Genomic DNA, 11,545 nt, shown 5'->3' with positions numbered 1-11,545 from the left:
ATAATTCTTTGAAGAATTTAACAATACAGTTCTCTAAGTCATTAGAAGAGCAACATTTAAACAAATCAAATTTAAATCCTTGCATTTTAGGACCCAGTTTCTTACAATATCTCATAATTCGATGAACATCTTTTGTTAAAACTGCCCTAGGCGTGCAGTGAGTGTTAAAATCATAAGATAATCGGAGATATCGATGATCGCTTAAGCTTTCCTCTATTAATACCTCAAAAGCCTCAGGGCCAAAGGGCAAGCCTGGTGAGAAAATTATCAAGTCTGTCCAGCCCTCACCAATACTAGATTTAAAAGTCGCAAGAGAACTAAAATCATTTAATAAAATCAAGTTGTTAGCTAATATAAAATCAAAAGCCAATCGTCCACGGGCGTCAATGCTCTTAGCACCCCAACTTGGGTGTTTAGAATTGAAATCACCAGTAATGATAAATTTGTCATATTTTCGGATAATCATTTCGAGTTGTGAAAGATATCCCTCTATGTCCTCGGCAGCTGAGAAATACACAGTAATAATTCCCAATCTGCTCGATGACTCATAAATCGAGATTACCGTGATGACATCGGACTCATAGTCACGTGTAAAATCGATATCAGGTCTGATAACAATGATTCCAGTTCTACCATCTTTATCATAAGCGCATCTCCAGTCATTGTTATGTGTCTAATTTGTGTATATAATTTGTATATAGTGTAAATATTTGCTTCTTTAGTTATGTTATCTGTATGATTTAAAGCGTTTTGATTGTATCGAATTTGGCTTCTGACCAAGGGTTGTACTGCCTGGGACGTGCAGTCCTTGGGAGGGGGGCAGTGTTACAAAATGTACAGGCGCGCTAAGATGGCTTCCCCGCAAAGCAGTTTTAGTTTTGCCATAAAATAGCAAAGAGAGCAGGGTTGCCATATTTGGCGAGAAATCGTCCATTTGGCGACATATTGGTGATATACCATGAACGGTTGGAGAACCTTCTGGAACGAATTCTTACCGGTTTAGCCCAGAATGTTCTCGAACACAGGCCTAAAGCTATATAAACCCTGGTGTTCCGCAGTCAGGGAGTGTGTGGCTTGTCGAGAGGGCGAGTGAGAGTGCCTCGTAAAGTGCGAGATAGTTAGTATTGAGAGTATGTCTCGTCTAGCGAGTCAATCCCTGAGGAATCGATCGAGTTGACAGCCGGGCAGCGAGTGCCGAGTGGGTCGTCGAGTGCACCGAAGGAGTCTTTTTAGTGTATCGCGGTAAGTGCATCGTCGAGAGAGAGTGTCGAGTTCCGGGAACGACTGAACCGAAGAGTCGGGAGCTGTGCTCGTGTGTCGTCGAGTGCATCGCGAGTTGTAGCGTGGAGAGTCTCGAGTGTACGCGGGGTTCCGAGAACGACCAAGCAGAGTCGGGAGCTGTACTCCGGAAAGCAGAGTCGGGTGCTTTGCAGGAAATTGTCTCCACCGTGATAGCCTGATAACCTGAAGGCTGTGTCGCTGATCGTGTCAGCGTGTTTATAGTAGTTCATCGACGACTGTAAAACGTCTTTTGTAGTTGTCATGATAATACTGGCAAATAAAGTGTGTTTCGATACTTCATCAAGGGTCGTCGTTATTCTCTCCAAATCTACGAACCCCGTACGAAAGTGAAGGAAGAAAATAACGTAACAACTGGTGTCAGAAGGAAAACGTAACAATATATTATTCTTTCTTTATGTATATATTATTCTTTCTTTATGCGTATCTACGCATTGTTTTCTTTATGTATATATATATCATCCAGATTATGGGCCTTCAGTTTTTAAGCAAGAGTTCAGGGCAGAAAAACAGAAAAAAAAGTTGCTTGCTCTCAGAGGTTAGCAAAACGTAATAAAATAATTAAATGAAATTAAAGCATACCAACATTGAGTTCCGAAAACGGATTGTTGTTAACTGCAAGAAAAATAAATAAACAAGTAAATAAAACTAAAATTGTTCAACTATCACTCAAATATTAGAAGAATGACTCCCAAACAAAAGTACAGGTTACAAAAACCTTTAAAATTACCTTAACTTGAAATAAAAATTAACACATTCATAGAATAAATGAATTCAATTAAACAGCATGGAACTGAAATACTGTGTCTTCAAAACACAGAATATTAAGAAAGCATTTATGTATTCATATAGCAGGAATAAAACACATTCTTTTCTTTATGTATATATGGCACCAAATTTCGTCCTACTTTCGGTATTAATAAGCACTTTTGTCTCAAACAATTCAATAATGATCTTGATAAATTTATCATATTAACTAGTAATAGATCAAATATGCCTACTACAACTTTTCTTGAATGGAAAGCTGCACTAATTAAAGAATTTCAACATTCGCTTTTTAAGTCACCTTATTTCAACTCTTTACACAATAAAAAGCATCTAGAGGATCTTATTCAAAAACTGCAAGATAACTTTATCATTACGAAGATTGACAAAGCCAGCAACAATTTTAGTGTTATTTGTAAACAGTTTTACTTCAACCTTCTGCATAATGAGTTAAATTACACATGCACTTACCAAAAAATTACTACAAGCACTAAGATTCTTTTCAATAAATTTAACGCACTACATCAAAGACTTAAAATTCATCCCCAGAAATATAACAACAGGTTTGCAAATCTCTATGCACTACCAAAATTTCATAAGTCTCCGATAAAATTCAGGTTTATAGCTAAAGTATCAGAAGTTATCTTAAAGAAATAGATTATCTTTTTGCACAAAAACTTCGACTAATACGTGACCTTATCAATAACTATGATTTTAAGAATCTGCATTGCCACTGGATGATTTTAAGTAACGAACTAGTTCTGAAAACTATAAATTCACTCAAAATAGACCATACCCAATGCTACGACTTTGAAAACCTCTATACTACCTTACCACTAGAAGAAATATTTACAAGCTTACTCGCTTTTCCAGATTTATTTCCGCAAATTTCTACCATTATAAGCAACGAAAAATGGCAACTTTTCCTCTCCAGCGTGCTTTTCAATAGTTTTATTCAATTTAACAATAGCATCTTTAAACAAATACAGGGAATTCCAATGGGAGGTAATTTTTCCAGTTCTGTCTGTGAATTATTCCTTTTTACAAAAGAATTGACCTTTGTCCGTTCACTCAGTAAAGAAGAACATAAATTTTACCAACACTATATTGATGGTGTCATTGCATTTAATAACTATAACAAAATAGAAGTTGCTAATGTCTACCCTACATGCTTAAAACTAAATAATACCAATACAGTGCAACATAGTGTAGTCTACCTTGATATACATATTATTGATTACAATTTTATCAAAGTTTACGACAAAAGAAGAGAATTTAATTTTTCAACACTAAAATTAACCAACTGGAATTCAAATATTTCCAAAAGAGTCATCCTTAGCACAATTTATTCACAGCTACTCAGAATAAAAGAATCTGCAATACTACAAAACACCTCCAAGAAGAAATACTATACTTCGTAACTATCTTGAAAAATAACCGCGTTTCTCATAAATTAATTACAAATACCTTAAAAAAGCTGGCATTAGCCTTACCAACTTTTAGATTTTTTGAGTTAGATAGTGATATTTTATGCTTAAAGCCCAATGGGACGGTATAAAGTGGATGGCTGATTCAGAGAATCTAATGTAAAAATGTACAGATAATTCTTATCACTACATTTTCTTTCCTCCAAAAAATTTTGGCACAATAATTTTAGTACTATTGTTTAAATAGTTTTAAATTACTTTAATGGCCAATTTTACTACTTTTATTACCAAATCGGCCCTCTTAGCTTGAAGAATTACGACTTTTATTATCAAATGACTGTTTTTTCCTTTTTACTCTTACTTTTGTGGCCATATCGAGTAATTTTAGCTGAATTAGCCATTTTCACTTTTTGAAGCATTTTTTCCTCAAACAATCTGACTGACGCCATTTTGTAATCTTTCCACATCTTCCCGAGACTCCCGACCCCCCTTTGAAAATTAGGGACGAGTTACAGCTAACGGACAGTCTAATCGCATTGGATACTGCCCAGAGATATTGTTCCCCGCTACTTACGTCACACGACGAGTGGGATGGCGATAAAGGACACTGAGGGGAATAGCAACCCCTTTTCAACTTGTTCCACGATGGAGGACTCTACATTACCACAGGTCTGTTTTTTCAGTTTCTTTTACAAAAAATGTTTTCTTGGTCTTAGCAAGACCCACTGTGTTTGTTTTCGTTTAAATTTAATTTCAATTTTCTAAAATTTATAAAGGTATAATTATTTAAGCTAGCAGGTCCAGCCCGTAAGTTATTGTATTTTTTTACTAATAGCAAACAGCTATTTATTTTTATTTTTCTTAATTCTTGTAAATCGGAATTGTTTTTAGTTCTTTTAGCACCTTAATGTGTCATTTTGTGCGGACGCGTCGGGAAATTGGAACAGAGAATTGAGACTAATAAATTTTCTAATACAATTCGTCTATTTAATTAAAATTTCTAACGCAAAAGTTTCAATTGTCTGTTTCGGCGAAACGCGTAATGGAGTTAGCTTAATTCGACGTCCAGCTAAAAATTTCCCTTGAAAAGCCAGGTTGAACTTCGGATTAAGCTAATTTGCCATTTTCCGCTTTGTATTTTTGTATTTTTTTATATGTTCTATTAGTTTTATGTTTTACTTGTACCGTCGATTGGTTTTTCTATGTTTTAACTTTACACTTGTCCCATCGATTGGAATTTACTGTATTTTTTGCCGTTACTAGTTTCAAAAGATTAGTATTTTACTGTGTTTAATTTAACGTGTAGCATATTTTTCACCCTTCAATGACATTGTTTTTTAAAAAAATGTGTTGAACTTTTCTTGGAGCCACAGCTCCTGGTAACTTTGTGGCGAACTTTCTACAATTTCTCTTATATATATATATATATATATATATGAAATAAAGCATAATTTTTTATACACCCACTCTATAATTTATAAGAAAGAATATACAGAGTGTACCGTAAATGTTGCGACAAACTTCTGGTGGAGGTAGGACACATCATAAGGATTGAGAAATGCAGAGGAACCCATGCCCGGAAATGTCAGGGGTAAGTGGTAGCAGGTAAAAGATGGGATAGGACACAAGAATGATTAATTTGAAACATTTATCGGACATGAATGCAAAATGGTGTACGACAGTTTGAACGTTACAACAGATGCTCGAAATTTCCACCATCAGACCCAAAAAATGCTTGACAACGACGGACCATTGATTGCCGGACATGTTAAAACACAGCGGGAGTTTTTTTTATTATAGCAGCTGCGTAGGCGAGTCTTGCCACGAGATCCATTTCAGACACAACAGGATCGTGATACTCGATACTTTTGATGGCTCTCCACAAAAAGAAATCAAGGCTCGATGATTCCGGTGAGCGTGGATGCCAGGGAACCGGTCCACCACGCCCAATCCAACGATTGGGGAATGATCTGTTTAAACGGCTACGAGCATCTAGTCCAAAATGAGCAGGCGCTCTATCATGTTGTTACCACATGTTGCACCTCACATTTGGTGGAACATCGTCAAGCAAGCTGGGAAGACCATGATCCAGAAAGATCAGTTAATTCGCGGCATTCGAGCTGGATGGTAACAGGTACGGCCCGACCAAGCAGTCGCCGACCAAACCCGACCTTTAACTTTGAAGCGTTGTTTTGCCGTGTGGTGCAGCGCACAGTAGGGCTTTTTTTGAGCTCACAAATGCTGATTGTGGTGATTGAATACGCCATCCCTATTAAACGTGGCCTCATCAATGTGTGGCCATTGTTACTGTATGTGGCCTAGGAAATTATCACAGGCACTTTTTTGCAGAAACTACTGTGCGAAATGCACACGTTCAGGATAGTCGGTAACTGAACCCTTTGGAGACGAAAGGCCTGGAAAGACTCGGCGGTCAAGGCACGCTGGGCACTGATACGAGTCATTCTTAATTGAGAGGCAATGACACATATGCTGGTCCTTAGATTACTCTAAACCGCATCAAACACACTTAGTTTCCTAACGACCGAGTCAGTCGATCGTGGCCTGCCTTCATATTTCCCGCCGCTTCTTAATGACCTGCAGTCGCACAAATTTTGATGCAAACGTACAAACTGTGATGCGATTGATGTCTGTCGGGAGCGTTTTTAAAATGAAGTGCGTTGCAGCGGCTTGTCCATTACTCATCTATTCCGTACACTAAGTGCATGTTTGCAAGCTCTCCGTTCTTATAGCGTTCCATGCTCTTCGTACGGTGTCTACACCTCGAATGAAGCAATCCTCACTTTCCACTAGCACTCTCCTGTAGAGCATCCTCTGACGGCCTACAATCACGTTTCCAGGCATGGGTTCCTATGCAAATCTTAATCCTTATGATGTGCCCTACCTCCTCCAGAAGTTTGTCGCAACATTTAAGAGACACCCTGTGTATCTTAAAAGAACTATCTAATAAGTAAATATATACAATACATATTATAGTTTGAGAATTATTAATAGCCAAGCTAAGAATAGTCATTATTAAATTAGAAAGAATAATTATTACTTTACTGTTCACTTTCAACCAAGAATACTCATTATTAAATCTCACAAATTTACAGGAATAATGTAATAATACAGGTGCTGAGACAAAGTACGTACAACTCCAACGTTCCATAAGCCGAAAATAAGTACTACTGCCTACAGTCATATCGTATTCTATGAACTCAGCTGAAGGCGTTTTTTCGTGTATACTTAATATTTTATCTTTATTGTAATGCGAGCGTGCTAAGTACATGCAGTGCTAACAACTGCCGACAGCTCTACACGTAGTCAAGCTCTAAAAAGCATCATAAATATACTCCATTGTAAAAACAACTACTATCTTTCTTTATTTAATACCGCCATTAATCACAAATGAACTTCGTTGGTTCAGTAATGATGTTTGATTCACGCACAGCGGCATGAAGTCCAACAGTGCAAAATAGTACATCACGATGATAGTTCGTCCCTCTCTGCGCATGCACCAGCTATACTTCTTCGTCAAAATTTCGCCAAGACGTGGTAAATCGCCAAATTTAGTCGTCGGATGAGTTTCCTCGGGAGGAAAGAAAATGTCCTCAAGTCTCTGTGGCTTGCCGGAAAACCCTCTCGGCTTTTTCTCCCAACCTTGTAAATTCCTTCTCGCTTACCACTGGTTGTTCGATTAACTGTTCTGAGGTTTGTTCTAGTCTTTTTTTCTTGACTCTAGATGCGTTGCCTGTCTCGACATCGTTGACGACTCAGACTAGTCATCTGCTTGTGCTGCTTGGGTAGGATCCCATTTGTGTGGCCACTTCTGGTAACTGTGTCCGGGCTGCAGCTGGCTGTTCTTGGCCCGGAGCATTATTTTCCTCGGCATTATTGTAACACTGTAATATGAAGGTGTCATATCAGAACGATCATAATACTTTTTAATCTGGTCGACAAAAGCTTCAGACTGTTCACCATTGACACTTTTCAGAATTACTGTGGTTTCACGAATACTTTCTAAAATATATGGTCAATCAAATTTTGGAAAGAACTTCGCAACTTTTCTCTCGGGAGCACAGAATAATGTGTGTCCTTTTTAAACTTGATCCCCTGCTTTAAAATCCCCTTTCCTGTGCTTTCTACCTAAAGTTTCTGCGTACTTCTTGCCACACTAGAAGATTCAATGGCTTCATAGATTACTTTTTTAATATCTGACATACGAAATTTTGGAACACGGTTTGGCACGAAAAATAGTCTATCGAGGAGGATCATCACTTTTCTTCCTAAAAATAGCTTTTCCCAGCAGTATCGTGGCTCATTGTGCGTTATGAAAACGCAAGATCATTGACCTAATCATCCCAACATCTGTGATAATTTTTTCACACAGCTTTTCTAATAACTTTAACTGCTATATTGCGGTTAACTCCCTCTGCAATATAAGATTGTTGTCGAAAAGGGACCATCTTGAAGTGGCATATGCCAAACTCTGCTCACAAATCTTGGAATATCTAGCTAACGAATTGGGGACCATTATCCCATTTAGGCGGAAGCCCTTTTCAGGGGAATTATTTCTACCTATTTGCTAAAATAATCAACAATTACAAGTAAAATCGATGCTTATTCTTTTCTCTACGAGGGTATGACCCTTAAAGGTCGATTCCTAATAATTCATTTAAAAAAGTAGCTTTAATACTATTTAGTATCCAGCCAGCCGATAATTAACCCCTTCGCGCCGACTGTCACGTCTACGTGCCAGCAACGAACACGCTCACTTCCCGGCCGACACGCAGGCGTGCTAGAGCATTTTCCCGTTCACTATCGACTGTCAGGTATTTGTGCCAGTGTCCAGGAACGTTTTAAAAACTATAATTTCTGCCACAAGATGGCACTGTATGTCCATATGGTTTCAGATACATGTACATTAGACCTTCTACTCGAAATGAGAGAAGCATGACTCACATACACGTGTTTTTGATTATATAAACAAAAGGGGAAATAAATGTTTCCGAATTGCGTGATTTATGAGGGCTCTTTAAATCGCACTTTATTCGCACGTGGTAGTTGTTTATTTAAGTAGAGAAGTTTTATTTGCGCTAAAGCGTTGGGTATTTCGGTTTGCAGTTCAGTTTTTAGTAAATAATTAGATCTTGTTATACGTGAATTCTTTCTGTTTTTACCGTTGCAATGTGGAAGCGTCGAAAATGTTTAACAGAGCATGAAATAGCAGAAATGATGCAAAATATTTCAGATATTGATTCTGAAAGATTAACTGAAAGACATTTTCCAAAACTTTGTTCAGAAGAGACTGATAAGAAATTAGAGGACGATGCTTCGTTTGTTCATTCCCGGAAAAATCCTCCAAAACGGCAAATGAGTTATTACGAGCGCAAGGAATGTAACGTAGGACTGTGTGTAGATACCTGTTTTCAAATTTTTCATACGAAAAGAGAATTTATTTAGTTTTCAGATGTATAATGTTAAGTCATAAAATGGTGAATAATGAAAATAAAATGTGTAAAATATGCATTTAAACAAGAAATAAGGTAATTAAAGTATATAGTATAAAAATATCTATAAAGCATAAGCCGTTTAAGTACTCTATAGAGCACTATTAAACAATGCGTTGATACTTCGAAAATTTCATGGATTTAGGCTTAGTAGCAAAAAAGCCCCCCGCCCTGGACAGATGCTCGCGTAAGACACTACCGGCCTCCGCGATAAGCGCGCGTTTGCGCTACCCGGCTCGAAGAGGTTAACGTTTTATTAATTATTTAAATAAATAATTGGCAGATATGTCAGGATCTGACTTACTCTTTAACAATTTCTTGCAATTTTGGAAAGAATACCGCCTCTCGTACACGTCCCATTGTTTTTCTAATACCGAGATGACTGGAAAGTGGTGCATCGTGTAACTCTTATAAGACACTAAATCTCAAACGCGCTGGGATGACTAGTCATAATTCATTGTTTGTAACTCTTGAAAATATAACAGAATATTGATAATTTCACAGTGAGCGGATCTACTTCTAATGGCTGCTAAATCTAGATGCTCAAAGTTATCTGGATCCTGTAGATAAGCATATATATTTCTAAATTCCGGGTCTCTTTTTAGTTCAGATACAACAGTATTTCGAGAGTCCAAAACTTTTTTAAGTCAACATCGTGCATTTAACTGATTGCCCTCTTCATATAATTTAAAATGAGACAGAATCCGCGATCACATTATTTTTACTTGGTAAATGTTTAAATACAAAACTATAGTCTTGCAGTTTAAATGCAGTATCCACTCGTACGGTTTGTTGAAGTTTGCACCAGCATGGACTAACAGCACCAGGACCATTAAATCGGCTTCCCTTGACAATCCAGCATGAAAGACAGACTCTGGTGCGCTGAACGGCAAAGCTGAATATAAGAGTTATTTTTAGACAAGTTCTGGTTCTGTGTACAGTATTCTGATGGCCATATACGTGTTTGGAGGCTCCGAGGAGACCACACGTTGCCTGCTTACCTTCGATATCTACACCTGGTGTGACGGTTTGGGCAGCCATTGGGTACACAACACCCACATCTCTAGTTCAGTTCGAAGGTAATTTGAACGCAGATCGGCACGTTTCTAACATCTTATGTGCAGGAGTTTTGCCCTATCTTTGAAACCTGCCAAACGCCATCTTTCAGCAATATAATGCAAGATCACATTACACGTTGTGCTCTAACCTTCCTTGATACACAAGGTATTCGATTGTTGCAGGGTCTCCACACCAGCCCCCCATCGAAAGCATCTGGTCACCGGCTGCTGAGAAACTGATCCGCCAGCCCCCTGCAGCTAATACGATTGATGAAGTGTGGTTTAGACTTGAAGCTGCCTGGAATGAGTTGCCCATTTCTGTCATCCAAGCTCAGTTTGACTCCATGCCTAACCAAGTAAGGGTCATTTCAGCTGTTTTGACTAATTTCACACCCATGTAAACACGCAGACTGATTACAAATTTAATCATTTTGACTTCATGTCATACTGTTTACATACAATAAATATCTTTTTTGTATTTGCTTTCCTTTATGGTCTTGCAATTTTAATAGCCAGCAGTGTATGTGGAGTAAGTTTCATAAACATAAACAACATATTATCTGACAGTAAGATATGAATAAGTGATGTTTGAGATGTAAATCTGGAAAACCCAGATGAGTTCCTTTATGAGGATGAAGAGTCATGCCTTGGCAACATCTAATGAAACAACATCTGTGATGTGTTGATTTACGAGGCCACTGGAAACAATTGCCGTGATTAATATAATGGTATAACTGATGCACTACAGAGTGTTTCTTATGAAATCTATACTGCTCAGGTTACCTTCAAATCTGCATGAAGCAGAATGTATTGGAATATTACACACTTGAAAGTCTTGTTGACGGCAGAGAATAACTTGATGGGCCTGTATGATACAGGGTCACTCAAAGATTCTTCAGGTTTTAACACTACTGATATGATAGCTATCTTCCAGGTAGGTGCATAGTATTCAAGTTCTAGGATAGTCTTGATGATTTTGACCAATTTATAAAACACTATGAAGTTGAGGTTCTTTAGCATTTTATTTAAAATTTCACCAATTACTGGGGTTTTTCTAATTTTTATTCTGATGATGTCGACAAGGGTATCTGGGAGCCTGACAGGAGGACTGGTTTGTGTGTGGACACAAAAGAAACTTATTGCAATAGTGAAAACGTTTGTTGGCGTGATAATGTTATTCATGGTGAAATGAGAAATATAATGATTCAGCTTTCTCAGATTCTATACACGCTGTTCTATCAGGGCCGTACAGAGGCAGAATAGTTTTGTAGGATCTTAAAAATTTAGAAGTTGCCTCCCTTACAGTTATTTGGGGACAAAGATTTCAAATAAATTAAGTTTATGGTAATTTATTAACAATGTAGGTGATCTATTTCTAAAGTGGGTATTATAATAGATAAGACATGCTATCTTTAATATTCAGTTTATAGATTTCAAACCAATGGAACATTTATGAATCATCTTTAGCCTACCAACAGAAAAAATG

The sequence above is a fragment of the Stegodyphus dumicola genome, chromosome X1 (genome assembly GCF_044657685.1).
Source record: "Stegodyphus dumicola isolate Sdum_Otavi_A_Nest chromosome X1, ASM4465768v1".
Classification (NCBI taxonomy): domain Eukaryota; kingdom Metazoa; phylum Arthropoda; class Arachnida; order Araneae; family Eresidae; genus Stegodyphus; species Stegodyphus dumicola.
This window is presented reverse-complemented; position numbering follows the sequence as displayed.